At 31.4% G+C, this 20,090-nt stretch overlaps 1 long non-coding RNA gene across 1 annotated transcript; it reads right to left on the bottom strand.

Annotated features, from left to right (window-relative positions):
* Positions 1-1,313: 1,313 nt before the first annotated feature.
* Positions 1,314-18,481, bottom strand: LOC116764932. The gene is made up of 3 exons (XR_004353089.1): positions 18,347-18,481; positions 7,249-7,254; positions 1,314-1,323 (listed from the first exon to the last, which is right to left on the bottom strand). It is a non-coding gene; the product is annotated as an uncharacterized LOC116764932 (long non-coding RNA).
* Positions 18,482-20,090: the final 1,609 nt, after the last annotated feature.

Here is a 20,090-nt window from a genome sequence, read left to right as displayed (position 1 = left end):
AATCCAAGTAGAAAGAGAGGAAATCTAGAAGAAAGAACACATATGAGGAAAATGATGAAACCAGTTTGGAGCATAGTCAGACTCAAGTGTCCATGGGCATCCAAGTGAAAATTAATAAGAAATTGAATAGAATGCACCTATATATAATCATACATCATAGGATGACAGCAGTATGTAATCAGGATTTCTTGTCTATCACCAGGAAGTTATCTAATTATTGTATATAAAATAGAAGTGAACTTTGATTTGATGCTATTACAATATGACAATGGCCAGAAGTCTACATTTTACTTTAAAATTTAGATCATCACAGGAATTTAGGCTCACTGGGAACTAAGATTACTACCTTTTTCTCAGTAGAACTAAAGTCTTCATTCTTACTAACAGAACTAACAAAAACATTGCTGGACCAGGTAATTTTTTCCTACTTATATTTATTTGCAATATTTTCCTTTTGTCTTTGAAAATAGTTACGGGTCATAAATTATCACAGCCAACAAACCAGTCAGTTGACCAAGACAATCAATGACAATGGAAATTCACGTGTCCCCATTTATAACTGTTGGAAGAACATATTTTTTTCCATATTGAAAAAGACTTAACTAATGGGATCTATACATTTTCCAAAAGGCAAGGTCTAAAAAGAAGCAACCAAATTGAAATTTCTTTCCTATCCCCTTTCTTGAACCAGAAGACAGATAAAAAGAAATAAAACTCTGTCTCTCTATTCTTTGTTGTTTTAGTTTCTTGGTTCAATGGTCTTCAGTTACTGTGTATTGAGTCTTTGAGTGCTTTTGATTTAAAGAAGTCTGCTCCAATATTCCTTAAAAGGTGTCATTATAGAACTAGTAGTGATTTTTTCCCACTCTTTGTGCAGTATATTTAAACTATTCTATAGTTGTTTTATAAATTCTACGAACATCTGGGGTTTTAAAAAGTCATATATATTTTTGGTGTTTATCACCTTAGTAAAAACTACATTTTATTAAATTGTGCTGTACATATCTGGGGCATTTTTGTGCTGTATATATCTGGGACAGTTTTGGCTTATAAATGTAGTGTGTTGAATAAGCACAAAAAGAGTTAACAGTATTTGTTTTAAATGACACATATAATAGGCAGAACATCAAAATAGTGGTTAAACTTCAATCCTAGTGTTCACAGGTCACTTGTCACAAGCTACAAGGTCATGGTTCTTTTGGACCCCAAAAAACAGCCTGAAATGTGGTCATATTTTCAGATGTTTCTCCAATAGTCATCTCTTTGGGCAACAGATTTTCTGAGGCTGTCCAAAAGGAAATTATCATTGGTAAGTGCTCTTCCCTGCAATTAATTTCAGATGTCTATGGGAAAATTCTGATTGACAAAATGATTATGGGTGGGTGGATGAACAAAATACATGTTACTGGTCTTGTCCTATGGATTTCTGTACATTTATAGAATCAAAATTAAATGATGCTTACAAAATAGAGGAGTTTTAGTCATTTTCCTTTCAATGCAAAACACAAGTAAAATGTAAATTCTTCAACATTTTAATAGGTTGCAACACTGATTTGAAACAGATCGCAGATTTGGAACTGCATGAAGCCAACAAAGCAAAGGTTCCCATCCCCTCCACACACACCCTGCAGAAATTTCCACTGTTCATTTATATTTTACCCATAAGGTTCACCATATTATGAATAGTTACTTACAAAAATATATATTTAAAATTGCCATATTTTTATAGAATATTAAAAATAGTCAATAAGATTAAAGTAGACTTTCTGTGTATAATCTTATTTAAAAAGTTAAAAAAATTACTGAGTATCTTTAATATGTGTTTATGTAATTTTTCATTATAATTACTTAAATGAAAACATATAGTCCATTGGCTAAATATAAAAGTGAAATGAATCAGAAAACCCTCAACTGCATAAGTTTCAACATGCACCTGAATAAAAACTAATTAGATAATTTAAGGTTAACTTATATGAGCTATTGTTCTGAATTTGGAGGAATAGATGTAAAATGTCCTTGTTTCTTTGTGATGATAGGATACACTTAATCTTTAAAATTTTTGATTGAATTTTTATTGAGCTAATTTATAGATTCACATATGATTGTTAAAACATAAGAGATTTTGTGTACAGTTTCCTTCGATGATAACATCTTGTAAAACCAGGATATTGACATTGCTGCCATCCACTGACCTTATTCAAAATTCCCATGTTTAATGGTACTCCAAGTTGCGTGTGTGTATGTGTGGTGTGCACATGTGTATTTAGTTCAAAACAACTGTATCACGTGTAAAGGTTTTTATATCCACCACCACAGTCAAGATACAGAATATTTCCATCCCACCCCCTACTTCCTGCTGCATACCTAACTCCTGGCAACAACTAATCTGTTCTCCATTTAATATTTTTTCATTTTAAAATGTTGTATAAATAGAATCTTACAGTATGCAACCTTTCTGGATTAGCTTAGCTTATTTCACTCAGCAAAATTCGCAGGAGTTTCATCAAAGTTTGTTATGTTATCAATAGCCCTTTCTTTTTTATTGTTGAATTGTATTCCATGGAATCAATATATTATGGTTTCATAAGCCATTCACCAGTTGAAGGGCATCTACTGTTTTTAATTTAAAAAAAATCTAATGCATTTATGACCATTAATGCACAGACTATGATCTTTAATGCTTACGTTTTTGAATAAATATGTTTTCTTTTCTCTGAGATAAAACGCCCAGGGGCATAACTGCTAGATCCTATAGTAATTGCATATGGTAATTTATAAGAAACAAAAAGAAACTGCCAAACTATTTCCAAAGTGGCTATACATTTAACATATCACCAGCAATGTATGAGTTATCCAGTTTTTTGCATCCTCATCATCATTTAGGGTTGTCACTATTTTTTTGTATTATAGCCATTGTGATAGAAATGTTGTGACCTAAAAATATGACTAATTGTGTGTTGATCTTGTATTCTGCAACCTCTCTGAACACATTTATTATTATCTAAGAGTTTGCTTATAGGTTCCTTGAGATTTTCTATGCTGGAAGTTGTATCATCTGTAAATTAGGGCAGTTTTATTTCCTCCTTTCTAAACTTTAATGACTTTAATTTTCTTTCTTGCCTTATTGTAATGCCTTAATCACTCATATGTGATATCTTATACCTGAGTCTATGGCTATAATGTATAGGGCTAAAAAATAAGCATTTTAAATGCACTGTTCCCATTGTTTCCATTAAAGTAGATTCAATAGAGCTAGATTTATATATTTTTTTAATATAAAATTCAGAAAAACCCGGGAAAAGAAAATATAAAATCTCTGTATTCCTATCAAGATTTAACCAATGTTAGTCTTTAATTATATATTGATATTGAAACATAATATCCAAAAAGATCATTTTTAAAACTAGTGAAATGATAAAATTGGGCATTCTTCAGAAGTTGGTTACTATTTTTATTTTCTGCTTTGTGAATTGTCTGTCCTTATCCTTTGTCAAATTTTAAAGTAAAGACCTAATGTTTGAGAAGAAGTTTTAAAATTGGTCTCTCCTATAACACACAGATTATCGAAAGGAAAACTATTCAAAGGGAACCAAATCCAGAAGCTTCACCTACTCTGAAGTTACTTTAGAGTGATCTGAGCTACTCTTAGAAACAAGCCTTTCTCTTTGTATCCTAGAAATCTTTTAACACTGCTAACCACCTCTATAATACTTCCCTGGTTAAAGCACATGCCACCAGGCAGGAATATACCACATTCTCTTCATAAAGAGAAGTATAACCAGAAATGTATATTTAGTGCATTTTTTTCATATCAAATATTAAGAAAAAATATGCATTTATTGCTTATAATATGGGATGTTATTTATTTCATTAGTTTTAATATTAGCCACTTAAAGCAAGAGAGTTATAATTTTTAAAATATTGCTAGCTACTCATAGCTCTATAATAAAAATTAAATTTGTACAATAGATTATAATCTTTATCCAGAAATAAAAATATAATAAACACAGGAAAAAGTAGAGCTAGACACATCATAGTCAAACTTTAGTGATGCTGAAAAACTGATGGAAATTGAAGATTAAAAACACCATACTGAATGTAGCCAGAAAAAAAATCAAATTAGAATGCAGGAGTAAAGTGACAGAAATAACAATTAACTTCACTATATCTTTTTTTTTTTTTCACTATATCTTTTAACAATATTGAAAGAGGGGTTACAGGATAAGATATACAAAAATGGCAGCAGTTTGGAGAAAACATTGAGGAATTTTATGAACTAGAATTTTTTTAATGACTGGATCTATGTCCCCGTAACCTGACCCCCACCCTGCAAAAGTATTTTTTTAATTTAATTTAATTGGATAGTATGTTACAGTAAACCTTCAATCTCAGTTTCTTTAAACTATAACTTAGTTACCTTGAATAGCTTTTTTAAACTCTATGAAACATTTTTAATTTGCTAAGGAATTTGTAGAAGTTTAAATGGGCTAATGTACATAAATTGCCCACCACAGTTTCTGATTATCATTAAAGTGTAACATATAAATTCAGTTTTCTAATCAAATAATTTCTAATTTGTCATACTTGCTTATTTTAAATTTTATATGCTCCTAATTTGTGCTATATTTTAGATGGATGGATAGCAAACAGATACAGTATACCTATACAGTTAACATTGCTATATTAACACAGGTAAAAGTGCCTACATACCAAATTTAAATGTTAAATGGTATGAGATATTATATCAGAATCATAGAATCAGTTCTTATTAAGTGTAAAAAAATAATCACTCTATCTAGCTGACAGTGCCAGGCTAGATTCAATTTTCTAAAACAAATAGAGATCTGAAAGTAATGGGAGCAATTTTCCCAGATCTACTATTGATTATACCTACCTGAAATCACTGTGCTACAAGTATAAACAAATGTGAAGAGTATCTCTAGAAAAAGTACAAAAAAAAATTTAATGGGACAAAAAAACATCATGGTTTGAATATGTCTCCAAATATATCTTCAGATAACTTTTATGGTTCAATGTTATATCTTAAAACATAAAATTAAAGGATTCATCTAACAAACATCCATGAGTGGGATCTATTCTTAAACCTCTGAATGTTTTAGCTTAATTATGTCTGCTATTAAAATGACTGTATTCTAAATGAGAAAATCAAACCCACTACATATATGTACAATTTGCCTTTCAATTCTGAATAAGTTCTTCACTAAAATAATTAGGTAGAAAATTATCCCCCAAGTGTAAAGCTTAAGTAGGTATCACATAGAAGCTTTTGCTATATGATCGTTTTGCTATTTTCCCCTTAGCAAGAAGATAAAGAATTGGGTCTTAAAATGTACGAAAACAAGCAGAAATGAATGACTAAAATTACTGGTGATTTTCTGCAATCATAGAAAGGCAAATGATAATAACAATTCAGCTCTTACTTTCTCTTTCAATAAATGTATTATGTATACTGGTGTGCAATAGGTGTGCAATCTGTTTTCTTTTTTCCATTTATGCAAATTTCCTCCTGTAAGGCAAATTCTTCAGGTATTAATACATCTGCTTTTACACAACTCTATTTGGCCCTTATTAATATATAGTTACAGTTTTATCTTTTTTCCTTCCTTTCCTTCCTTCCTTCCTTTTCTTTCTTTCTTTTTCTTTCTTTCTTTCTTTCTTTCTTTCTTTCTTTCTTTCTTTCTTTCTTTCTTTCTTTCTTTCTTTCTTTCGCTTGTACAGAATTGTGAAAATTATCTCTACCTTTTCAGCTTATGCTTTAGATAAAGGAATAGTTAAGGTAAGTGCAAGTGAGAAATTTCCCAGACCTCTAAAATACCTTATATGTGAATATTTCCTGCCTTCTGCTGGCCTCACTACTCCTTCCATGTTTTCTAATTTAAAGAGAATGTTAATCCATTTGTTCGAAGTAGGAGACATTAATGCAAGCACAGTTATTTGTGGGGAGTATCACTGTGCGATAAAGTCATCTCTCATGTTTTTGATTTCTCCATTCATGTTTACATAATAAGAAAGTCCATCATTTTAGTTAGGATAGGTTACCTTCTTATTTCCTGTCTTTGATATTTTCTCATATGGAGGTGCTACACCTCAATATAGGCAGCTGAGTTCAGTTAAGCTCTAGATATCATTCTTCATTGCTGGTTGGATCCTCCTTTTACTCTAACATAGATTGAATTGAGCATGGGACAATCTAAAACTAAGATTTTTTTTCCTCTCGCATTCTTACCATTTACAACAGCAGTAAATGTCTACTATGCTTCATGGTAGACACTTACAATATGAAAACATTCTAGTTGCTTAGGAAATGCTACAACTGGTGCAGTGACACTGTGTCCTAAATTATGTGGTATGGTAGGGTACATTACCGTAATAGACTGACTTTTGGGAGGGTTTGAAAATGAGCCTCATGAGAGATTAGAATTAAATTTATTTAAATTTTGAGATAATTAAGGTGGTCATAAAAGTGGGTGACAGATTAGGCTACATCTAACAAATAAGGCACTCAGATTATTAATGATAATGATTGAAATCACATCGGGACTTCAGATATATGAATATTAATTTATTATGCTATATGTTTTCTGACTGAGGGGATTTGTTTATTTTAGAAATCAAAATTCTTTGGGCAAACTTAACAATAGGAAGTCACTCATATTGTTCACATATAGGGCATATTTTTTCATTGCATTAAGCTATCACCCATATGAATTTTATGAAATTGTATAATGATGTGTGAGCAATGGAATAGGATACAATTTAGGAAATAGAATCAGACTGGATCTTTGACCTTGAAGTAAATTAATGTCTTGTTCAAAGGGATCTAGACAGCAGCTAATGTGTCATGTACCCTGGTCCCAAGTGTCTACAAAGAAATAATGGTGTTTAAAAAATAAAGAATCATATATGACTATAATAATTTTTCCTTGATGGTTAACTGATATTGTCTCCTGAATGGTAAACTCTATCCATGACTGACCACAGATTTAATCATTAAGCCAAATAGTTTAAGGAAAAAATTATAATTGGGAGAAGAGGCAGAGAGGCTCTCATTCCTTTCGCCACACATCAACAATGCTTTTGCCTCTTTGCTGCTTTCTGAAGTAACTCATCCCCTCACTTTTCCACCAAAAGGAGAAGAAAATACCAATCATGTCATATTGCAAATACTGATCCATAATTAACAATGGTTGGGATTGTTGTATGTAAAATCGTTATGCTTTTATGCACAATCTCCTCTTCAAATTGTAAAGTAGTCGGGGACTTTAGTTTAAAGCTGCCTTTCCTCAGGAAGAGTTTGATTTTCCTAGAATTGATATTAAATGAATAATAGAATGGTAGGAGGCCCTATTTAATCCTTAAGCATAGGCCATAGGCTTTTTCTTTAAATATGCTTTGGTGCTGGAAACACTTAGAGTAAAGCTAATGACAAAACACATTGTTTTCTATTGTCCATTATTCCTCTGTGTATATGTGTCTATCTCATTTAGGCAGTTAATGTGGAGTAAAAGCCGAAAAAATACCAAACAATCAAAATCTCACCCATGTTCCTAAGAAGAATTTGCTCCTAAAAGGAATGACAATATTTCTATTGTTCTTTAACTGACATCTTTCTATGTGTAGATCCATTCAACACTAAAATCAGCAAAATAATTCTTGGATTGTGTTTGCATCATCAGTTGCCAGAATATGGAGAGATTTTTAGAATAAAATGGTCATGGTGGAATTTGAAATCAATGCATACACACTGATGTGAAAACTTGTTACATTTTGTGAAAACTTGTAAATATGAGATTGTTCTTGGATTGATCAAGAATTATAACTTTTTAAAACTAGCATATTCTTTTGTGTTAACCTTGTGAATGATTAGTATGCCATATGCTATGTAACTAATGAAGAGAACACTTAAATTATTATTTCTGCCTGGCCCAAAATACGCTTAGAAAATAGGCTTACTCTTGGTATCAGATAGGTATTGTGTTTAGTGGCACAAAATGGAAAAAATCCAAAATAATAGTGTCTTGAACAAGAAATCATTTATAAAACATGTTAATTTTATTAAATGTTTTATATACATTATGCCAAATTGTACTATTAATAATCATCCTTTCCACTCTGTGCAGGCACACAGCTTCTTAGTGAACCATCTTTTTTGAAAGTTTTAAATGGTTAGTCCTGCATATCATCTGATCCCAATAAACTTGGTCACTGCTGCTTGTCCTAGCAGTTGCTTTACATTAAGTCTAGAGTTTCCACTGTGAAAGATGAAAATTTTCTAGAGATCTCCTTTCAACATTGTGCTTATAGCTAACAGTACTGTACTGTACACTTAAAACTTCATTAAAAAGGTAGATGTCATGTTACATATTTTTTATCAAAATTTTTTTAAAAAGTAAAAACAGAGTAACAGCACTTGTTTGGAATTTGAACAAATGATTTCACCTTCTAACTGAAGAAACTAAAAGACAAATACATAAGAAAACAAATGACCAAACAAAACAAAACAGTGAGTCATCCTTAAAAAGAAATAATAAAAAACAGAAATAGATGAAATAGACAGTAGAGACAATTAATAAGTGAAAAAAGTTGCTTTTTGTAACGATTAGTAATATTGAAAATCATTAGCAATTTAATCAAGAAAATTAGAAGACAGAGAGGGAAAGAAAACAAAATAAATGCTATTAAGTGAAAAAAGGACATCATTATGGATTCAATAAAAAGTGGATGCCAATAGAAATAAAAGCAAAAATTAACAAATGGGACCTAATCAAACTTACAAGCTTTTGTACAGCAAAGGAAACCATAAACAAAACGAAAAGGCAACTTACAGACTGGGAGAAAATATTTGCAAATGATGTGACTGACAAGGGCTTAATTTCCAAAATATACTAAAAGCTCATACAACTCAACAACAACAAAACAAACAACTCAATAAAAAACGAGCAGAAGACCTAAATAGACATTTCTCCAAAGGAGACATACAGATGGTCAACAGCACATGAAAAGATGCTCAACAGCACTAATTATTAGAGAAATGCAAATGAAAACTAAAGTAAGGTAACACCTCACATTGGTCAGAATGGACATCATTTAAAAAATCTACAAATAACAAATCCTGGGAAGGGTGTAAAAAAAAGGGAACACTCCTACATTGTTGGTGAGAATGTAAATTGCTGCAGCCACTATCAGAAACAGTATGAAGGTTCCTCAAAAAAGTAAAAATAGAGATGCCATGTGATCCAGCAATCCCACCTTTGGGCATATGTCCAGACAAAAGTATGATTCAAAAAGATGCATGCACCCCTACATTCACCACTATTCACATTAGCCAAGACATAGAAACAACCTAAATGTCCATTTACAGATGAATGGATAAAGAAGATGTGGTACATATATACAGTAGAATACTACTCAGCCATAAAGAGAGTGAAATAATGCCATTTGCAGCAACATGGATGGACCTAGAGATTACCATACTAAGTGAAGTAAGTCAGAAAAAGACAAATACTATATAATATCACTTACATGTTGAATCTGAAATATGACACAAATGAACTTATCTATGAAACAGAAACAGACTCACAGACATAGGGAACAGACTTGTGGTGGCCAAGGGGGATGGAAGTGGGGGAGGGATGGATAGGGAGTTTGGGATTAGCAGATGCAAACTATTATATATAGAATAGATAAACAACAAGGTCCTACTGTATAGCACAGGTAACTATATTCAATATCCTGTGATAAACTACAATGAAAAGAATATGAAAAATAATGTATATATATGTATAACTGAATCACTTTGCTGTAGAGCATAAATTAACACAACATCGTAAATCAACTACACTTCAATAAAATAAATTCTTTTAAAAGTGGATGCCATACACAAAGGTAAACCAATAAACTTTATAACTGATGAAATTTTAAAATGTCTTTATAATACAATTTAGTAAAGCTAATAATGAAGGGATAAATAGAAAATAAATATAATCCTACATGTATAAAAAATGGACTTCATAATTAAAAACTTTTTTACATAGAAAATTCCCATGGTTTCACCAATGAATTCTTATAAATTCCTGAAATATACTATAAATTTATGGTATGTGTACATGTCTACATGAATTTTATTCTTCAGTAATAATAATGATAATGATGAAAATAAATCCTTGCTCGGCCATTTACTCTTCATTCATCTTAAATTTAGTTTCATCTGTTATGAGTGTGTTAATAATAGTATTTCCCTTCTAACTCAGTTGTGAGGATAAACTGAGATAATGAGTAAAGGGCTTAACATAATTATTATTATCTTCATAAATATGATATCATTTCCTAGACAAAATTTTTTATGCTATGAGAGATTTAAAATAGATAAAAGAGGTTTAGGGTAAGATCTGAGATTGCCAAAAATGTTCCCTGTGTTCAGCGAGGCTTTAAATCATATAGCTCCTCCATAGTGGTCACTATTCAGTAATACTAGCTTCAGGAAAGATGGTTTTAGTCAATACTGAACATATTTACAATGTGCTTATTATGAGTAATGGAAGCAGAAGTATAATATTGCATAATTAAATATCCATATGTATAAGATATTCAGAAGCCCAATGTTCAGTATGGGAATACTTGCCTAGCCAAATCTGATTGTGATTTAAAATCTAGTTGAAGAAAACTATATCAGATCTATCTGTGTATATACAGAGAATCTGGTTTCACCATGAAGATTAGATTTTATATTAAAGCTATGATAACTTATATGAAACTCTGTGTATTCAGGGATTACTATTCATATTTGCTACTCCAAAACTCAAATTACTGTTGTTTATATTTTTTAGCTTATTTTTTGTGATTTATATTATCCCTCATTTCATATTATATTTTATTACTAACTTTATAAATGTGCATACAATAATCTAGAAAGTTGGTTATAATTTATTTTTTGCATGTAACAATGGCACTGTATCTTCATGTTTATATGGCACTTCATACTTTAAAATGTCACTATAATCATTAATTAGTCATATAGTAAAATTCTTCTAAATTGGTTTTCACAAGATCTAATATTAAAATATCCTTCCCTTGAAATCTATGTGTGAAAATGAGAAAATTCATTTCAGTCTCAAAATCTGGCATTTAAAACTTTTCATTTGATTAACAAAATCATTGTTATCAACTTTGTATGAGAATGTACAATATTAATGTACAAAATTATTAGGTGCCCTACTAGAATTTATTTTGGCACTCTAATAATTTACTGTCTTCACATTTTTAAATACTTTATGAATTACTATTTTCTTCCCATGTAATTTTATTCCTTAATTTCTCTTTATTTTCTTGTCATGTAGGACTTCCCAGTTCCCCAATTCTCCTAAAATCAAATTTGTTCAAGGACAAATTGGGAATTTTGTTTTTGAGAAATTCACTCCTTGTTAATTTCCCTTGATTTCCTAATATATTCTATGTATCGACTGTCCATTTTTCTAACATTCCCATTCCACATTCTCTGAATCTTTACAAGAATATGAAGTTAATAGGCATACCTGAACCCAGTGCTAAGACAAACTTCTGTTATATTTAGAGTGTTAAACAAATATTTCTTTAAAATCACTTTAACTCATGTATACCTAGGGAGAGAGATGGCCTTCTTTGGTTAAAAAATAATGTAAATCGAAAGAAAGTGCTCTAACACACACGAAGAGTATTTTTTCTCACATATCTAAGAATTTTCATAAATAAATACACATTCATTTATTTCATCATGAGTTTTCATCTCCATTTGTATTTTATTCAGCAGGTGTGAGCACCCTACTATGAAGGAATACCGTGTTACAATGTAGGTCAAGATTTAACCAACTGTGAAAAACAAATAAACTTACTGAACACATTTTGCAAAGCAATGAGCATTTGGACAAGAGCAATTCTAGTTTAAACAGATATATTTGATGAGTGGCTGACCTTTAACCTCATTTTATATCTAAAATTGACTTGCATGCTTCTGTAGATACAAATAAGAAGATATTAATTGAATCTGATCTTTGCAGAGGTGATAGGTACATCCTCCAAAGGAAATCTGATCAGATCTCAGTTATTATTACAAATATCAAGGACTTCCCCTTCACTGTGGTTCTTTGAAGTGGGAATTGAATGATTCCTAGCTAAGGAGAAAAGTCATGGAATTCAGGTGAAGGGCTGAGCTGCAAATTAATTATATTTTAGTTCAAGACTGATTATTAATCATGTCTTCTGTTGCTTTTATTAAGCTAGTGACTATAATTCAAATGAATACCAGTTGTTACTGTAGAGTAATATTTGATGATAGGATAGATCCATCTTAGATTCTGTACAAGAAAAAACAGATACTGGAAATAAAAATATCTCATTTTAAGGTCTCATAGCATAAACCTGTACTTAAGATCCAGTTGAATCATCAATTTAGTAAATAAGAACTCATATTACCTAATCTTATATATGCTAATTCAGTTCAATTCTAAAGAAGCTTAGGTTCACCAGACAGTTGCACTGATTTATTTTATTACAATCAGAATGCTATTAAAGACTGGCACAACTAGAATTGTGGAAATGATTGGTAAGGATGTCATTGTACTGGAATCCCGATGAAGGGCTTACTCTCAGAATGAGACCATCCTGCAAAATAACGGGTTGTTCTGTAAATTAGATAACTGCATAATTTTATTCTTTTGTCTATTTTTAGAACTATAAAAATCATCATAAGTTCCTGCTGTGATCTTCTGGAATGTACAATCTAAAAGAAGTATACCTTACTGTTATTCTTCAATGCTAAACTACGTGGCCAAAAAGCAAATCAGTTTGGAGTGGAAAATGGTCCATATGCATCTCAATAAAAGCAATTTTATCTACTTTTGTAACAGCTTATATATTCTCCTAATGATGAAATAAAGCATGTGAGGCAAGGTGGCATTTGAAATAGAGTTTATAACATGAATTATTGGGAAAATGTACAGTATTTTCTAGTAAGTACTTAACAGTGTCATCAACTAGCACTGCTAATTTATATTCAAGAAATGTATTATGTGTTTTCTATTCCATGTACAGTGCCAATATTTTTGTTTCATTATTAATTTCATTTTCTGTGGAACTTAGGGATTATTTTTTAAGCAACTGCTTTTTTTTCTTCAAATATTATAAATGGAAAAAATGTTATATGAAAAAAATGCCCTTGAAAGCTTTCAAAGTGGAAGATACATATTCAAATGTTTCACTTGATCTGATAATTGCCCATGACTAAATATCCATGCATGAATACACTAATAATTATATATAGAAAGTAAAATTAACTACTATAGAAGCTCCATCTCTAAGTACAGGTGAACTGAATTTTCTAATAATGCATCCAGTTAGCTGATAACACATTTTGATAATGTATTATTGGGAAATGGGTATTTCTAGACCCTTAATAAATGTTGTTGTCTTAGAAGCCAACCACTCATCTATAATTCAGATCAAAGAGAAGCCACTGAAATATGGGGAACAAAGAAGAATTACTGCTCAGCTCTACTTGATATGGTTTAGAAACCTGGTGGGTCACAGAACTCAAAATGAAAACGTTTCAAAAATGTGAAGAGAAAAATAGGTGGTTGGGTCTCAATGGACAGGGGTGTAAGTAAAGGAAATAACAACCTAGGAAAGAAAAGAGCTGGGGGCTGTGGATGATGACAGACTATGAGAAAGCATTTCTCTCATGCTCTTGTCTTCTGTCTAGTTTCACTGTTAATTCTATCAATTGTTCCCAAATCTTTACATATAGGGCATTACAGTTCTATTGCAAATATTTCTTGTTAAAAGTCAGTTCTAATGTTGAAGCTATAATGCAAATTTTTAATTTTTGGCACTATACTATAAAGCACAAGGAAGAACTACTTATTTAAACAAAAAAGAGAGTATTATTTCACTAGAGAGTAGTGCAATAGATTTTTTTTTCTCTTCATATCAACATCCAATGTTGTCAGACTAATTTCTAAACAGATGCACATTTTTATAAAATGTTGACAGTCATATTGTGCTCATAAATACTGTTATAAATATACTATAAGGTTTATTTTACAGCAGATACTAGTTTGCCAAGTTTGAGAAGGGGAAACACTAATTCGTAAATTTGTTATTTCCAGCTAGTCATTTCTCCCTGCCCTAGAGAATGTGGTGACATATACCTTGTCACTACCACTGCCTTTGTCACTGTTGTACCCCTTATGACAGAACAATCACATGCTAAAAATGCAAGGCCTAGCAAAAAGCCTCCTATCAACTCTCTGGATATCACAATATTCTGTGCGATATATTTACACAGGGACAAGTTTCTGCACATCCACTCTAAAGCAAATTCATCCAAAGTAGCCAGTAGTCCTATGGAAATATGTCAAAAATAATAAGCCATATGAGGAATGAAGGCATTAGAAAAAGATAAAACAAAACTTTAAAACAGGCAGAAGAAAAAAATAGACATAGCAGAATACACATTAAAATGCATATTAAAAGCTTCAAAAGAGAGGGAGAAAGGTGATATTATTAAAAACATAAAGCAAGAACAAGTGAATATGACTAGATGTACATAATGTGTATGAAAAATATACAAACTCAACCTTATTTTGTAGACAAAAGACATGTCTTTACAAAAAAAAAAGTTGGGAAAACTTTATCAGGCAAATGCAAGCAATAAAAAAGCTAGAGTTATTACCATGATCACATGAGACAGAATTCACGTCCCCAAAGCATTAAGAATATAAAATATTTAAATTTTCAAATACCATAAGTTACAATTAAATTATGAATACCCATGCACCATATAACAAAGTAGAAATACTGATATGGCAAGAAGAAATAGAAGAAATCTAGTAACAACAGGAAACATTAAAATATCATTCTTAGTCTAAGACAGGTCAAGTTTTGGAAAAAATGAAGATGTGTTCGAAGATGTAAGCAACATCATCAGTAAAGTAGATCTAATGGATCTACTAAATATATCAAAATTTTACCTACATATAGAGAACATACCATCTTTTCAAGTTTATGAGGAACATAAATGTATATCATTATTATAATATCATATTACTATTCATTTAGCAATGCAAAATTTAATAAATTGGGAACAACACAAACACCATTATTTTATTATGATGTAATAACAAAATTAAAAAACTAATTATCTTTCTCCAGGACATTCAAACATTTAAAAACATATTACTAAACAGTTCTTTAATAAAAGTGGAAAATGACAACACATATATAAGGTATGCATCATTATTTCATATTTCAATTCTTTCCTTATATAGAGCTTACTTTGCTGCAGCCTGCCTTACTCACATTTTAAAACTCACTAAAAGCCAATTGATATAAATCTACCTCATGTTAATAATAATGGTGCAAAATTCCACCGTATTGAAGTTCCACAATTTATTCAACTATTTTCTACTGATAGGTATTTATTTTCCTTTCAGGTTTCTATCTTTTTAAATTGATCTTAATGAAGTAAAACTCTGTGTATTTATATCTCTTTCTTAAAAAAAAAATCATTGCATGTGCTTTCCAAGGAAACGTTAAAATCCTTTGATTAATTCAAATAAGACCCTCACAACAACAATGCACTTGCTGACTTCTTTAGTTCTTCCAACTGTTCCATATTTAATAACTTATCTAACAAAACTTTCCTGTGAGCTGTTTCGTCAGTTAATAACCTTCCCCACACAAACCTAACTTCACTGGGACTCTCTGGATATGCATCTGCCTCTGCTTCTTTACGCTGACTTCTTTGAAGACAGACCAAGCTTTACACACAGCAACTCAGGCTCAGTCCTATGGCTAGAATCTTGTCAGCATCAATAAATTCCAAATGAAAGAAGGAGTGAACATTATTTGGGTACAAAAATGACTGAATTTTCAGGGTTTGTTTATGGTTTATAAGTCCAGCTTGACACATTGTTTGAAAACGGACTATCCTGAGGATGCATCCTGTTCTTGGAATGTGCTACTCAAAGCATAACTCTGAAAATGACAGTGATCTGTTAATTCTTAATTATGATGAATTAAGACTACAGAGATAGTCTTTTCAGATCAGAGTAGCTGACTTTTTTTTGGCTAAGATTTTGAGAAACAGAAAGGGTTGTAATAGTCTGTGGAGGGCTACATAAGAGAGGACTCAAATAGAAAACAACAACAACAATGAAAGCAATATATATTAGTACTTATATATGTGTATAATATTTATATATTATAAAAATATATGTTTAATATATATAAATATGTGTAATATTTATATATTCTACAATATATGTCAAGACTCCATTATCTATCTCAAAATAAAATGTTTGACCCACCCTATATTTGGAGATAGTTCAATCATGATTGATGTAACAGGACTTCCATTGAATTTTATAAAGTGTAACCTACATGAGAGGATACATGCTTAATGAAGTTAAGAAAATTAAAGTTAGAACCATAACAGTAGTAGTAGTAATAGTAGTAGTGGTAGTAGTAGTAGTAGTAGTAGTCATAGTAGTAGTATTTAGCTGGGAACAACAAGTTTCAAACCTATTTTTTATTAATCATTTTGAAAATCTCTATTGTTTTTTAGTATTCAGAATGACTAAAATTCCCCTTTCAAATATTTGTTTAAGACTCAAACACTTTTGTCTTGGGACTCTCTCTGCATTCTTAAAAGTTATTAAGGATTCCAAGAGCTTTATGTTATATGGATAATATCTATAAACATTTGCCTTATTAGGAATTCAAACAAATTTGAAAACATTGCTTATAATTTGATTAAATTAATAATAATAATTCCATTTCCTGGTAACGTAAAAAATGTTATAGAGAAGTAACAACATTTTTCCAAACAAAAAAGGAAAATTATAGTAAAATATGGCATTGTTTTAACTTTTTAAAATTCCTTTTAATGGACAATAGCTGAATTTTCATCTGCTTAATAATTGACAGATAAGATTTTAATCTTTACTTCTGCCTTTAGTGTGTTGTGATCTGTTGTTTTGACTGAAGTATGTGAGAAAACTTAGCTTCAGAAAGATAGTCAGCTGGAAAAGGAAAAAGTATTTTACTTTTTCAGACCATTGTAGATATTTATTAATATTACACCAAAACGTGGCAGATCATGGTTTCTAAAAGGGAGTTACAGTAAACAACCATCCCAGTTTGCCTGGAATTGTCATGGCGTTAGCACTGAAGTCTATTTACTAGAAAAACCCTCAGTCCCAGGCAAACAAGAACAGTTGGTCACCTTAGGAGTTATAAATATCCAGGGAAACTAGAAATAACTGTGTGGTACTGGATTAGAGTTGGAAGCATCACATTTATTTAGCTTAATATAGATCCAGATGCATAGATTCTGGGAAGGGCTAGAAGCAGTGACATCCTGATAACAACAAACATACCCAGAGCCCTGATACTGGTTTCTAACTACCATTCTCCAATAAAAGGAATCAGAGCTCTTTTGAGAAATGTCTGATTCTAAAACTGGGGCAAGGAAAATGTAAAATGACACCGGGCATCTTGTAGTACCAGAAAGTAATGGAGTATTAAAAAGCAAAAGGATCAGGGCATATCAGAGAAACACAGGAGCCAACCTGAAAGAGCTCCCAATGGACAAAGCTGAAACAATTTGAACAGAAAGTTAATAAAATGTCTTTTGAGATTATAACACAAAGTATAAAATAATATACATAAGTCCATACTGATATAATAAATTATTACACAAATAAATGGGGAGGTATTGAACAACTCCTTAACTACTCTTTCCAAGAGATGATGCAGCACTTAGTGACAGATTTCCAAATAATAATGTGGAAAGGTGGACAAAAGTAACTTTAGTGTGGAGCTATCTTAACTAAGTAATCAATTCAAACATTACCAGGGGTAAATCATTTGATTGCATGTATTCTCTTCGAAATGTTGTGTGTACTTTACCTCTGTGATGGTCTCCAAAATCCACAACCCCAGTTGAAATCCAAATAAAATCTGGAGGTTATTTTACGATAATGTACACTATTGTTTTACCAGTTTTGACAAATGTCTCCTGCTAATTTAAAGGGTTGACATTTGGGGAAACTGGGTGAATGGTATACGAGAACTCTGTACTAAACGCTTTTTAAAATCTAAAGCTATTCTGAGGAAACTTCGGAGGCAGAGGTTCCGGCCCCTGTGGTGGTGGAGACCAATACTTTGCCAAACCATGAAACCAAGGTGGCCATGACGGTTCCAGCAGCAGCAGTAGCTATGGCAGTGGCAGAAGGTTTTAACTATTGCCAGGAAACAAAGCTTAGCAGGAAAGGAGAGCCAGAGAAGTGACAGGGAAGCTACAGGTTACAACAGATTTGTGAACTCAGCCAAGCGCAATGGTGGCAGGGCCTAGCTGCTACAAAGAAGACATGTTTTAGACAATACTCATGTGTATGGGCAAAAAACCTTGAGGACTGTATTTGTGACTAATTGTATTAAAGGTTATTTTAGTTTCTCTTCTGTGGAAAGTATTCCAACAAAGGGTTTTAATGTAGATTTTTTTTTTGCACCCATGGTGTTGATTGCTATATGTTAATAGCCTGATCATGGAGCTGAATAAATGTGTCTTTTTTAAAAAAAAATTTTTTTAAACTATTCTAAACTTTTAAAATTTATTAAATTTATCTCTTGTACATAATCAAAATTCTTATTTCGAAAGGCAACTTGAATTTGTTTTGAATATAAACATAATATGGATTTAAGGATGGTTGAATTTTAAGAGTCGATGGTAAAATGAAATCAACAAAGGTTAGACATATAAAACCAGTCTCCTTTTATGTCAAATTGGGCTTTAAACTATCAGTCCAGCCTCTGTTTTTTTTTTTTTTTTTTTGTATATATGTGAAAATATAAGAACTAGCTGTTTTCTAAAGCTCTTCCTACTTTATTCATTTTGTGAAACATGCTAGTGATGATGAGTTCAGTCTTATAATATGCATTAAATAATTATTAAAATTAAACACGTAGATATAGTTTTATATAATCATAATGCACTTATTTACAATTATTTAGAAAATAAGAATATTTACTTTATTGTCTTATAGCACATAAAATAATTTGCAGCCATAAGGAAATGTACTTATGAGAAAGGATTGTGGTTTACACGCATCAGAAAATTAAGACGACTGAGTTTATGTCCCTAATTTCTTGTTTCTTAGAAAAAATATTGGGAACATGTTAATTATTTTCTAGACAACCATTAAATAAGCAAGCACCTGAAAAGCTACTTGACAGAAAATCTTCCCAAAGTGTGAGGATTTGTTAAAAGTCAAGCTAATAAATTATTGACTATTTTGTACCCCACTATAGTTAATTTCTTCTTGATTGGATACGCATAGTCTTGGTTTGTGTGTGTACTGACCTGTGAGAGAGAGAATAACTAAAAAATAGAAGATTCAATACTACTGAAACAAACTTATCTGAGCATTTTTTAAATATAGGCATGGTGCTGTCTGATGGTGTATGATTTTCATATATGGGAATACAAATTCACATATATTTAATCAGTGCAGTACACACATTTGGAGCAAGAGACTTTTATGCAATATCTGGGTCTGAAAGGAAATTTGGAGAATGCTTTTTTGATACCTACATATTGGAATTCCTGTGAAATACTGATAGTTTATAGGAACAACACAACACTGGAAATCGATGCTTCCTTAGACCTACCTAGAATTAATAAACTCTCTTTGCAGAAGTAATAGGCTCTCCTTCATAGCTTGCAGAAATAATAGTTCATTTAAGGTTCCTCTTTTCAGCTCTCCATATAAAATCACCCATTTTCAGGTGGAAATTTATTTTTAAAAAACAATAAACAAAACACTGGGCTTCAGAATCTGAGACAAGTTACTCTCTGAAGAAACAAACTCCAGGGTTGGGCCATGACCCCATACTCTCATTACTTTCTATCTCCCAGCAGTTTTTTGGCTGGTTTCTCCTCCTATTCCTGGTTTCTTCACATCACTGTTTCCTGTGGCTCAGTTCAACGTGGGTTTTTGTTTTCATCTGCTTTCACTCCCTAGGTGAGCTCATCC

This window comes from Phocoena sinus, chromosome 14 (genome assembly GCF_008692025.1).
Source record: "Phocoena sinus isolate mPhoSin1 chromosome 14, mPhoSin1.pri, whole genome shotgun sequence".
Lineage (NCBI taxonomy): Eukaryota > Metazoa > Chordata > Mammalia > Artiodactyla > Phocoenidae > Phocoena > Phocoena sinus.
Note: the sequence above shows the minus strand (reverse complement) of the source record. Positions and strands in the feature narration are given on the sequence as shown.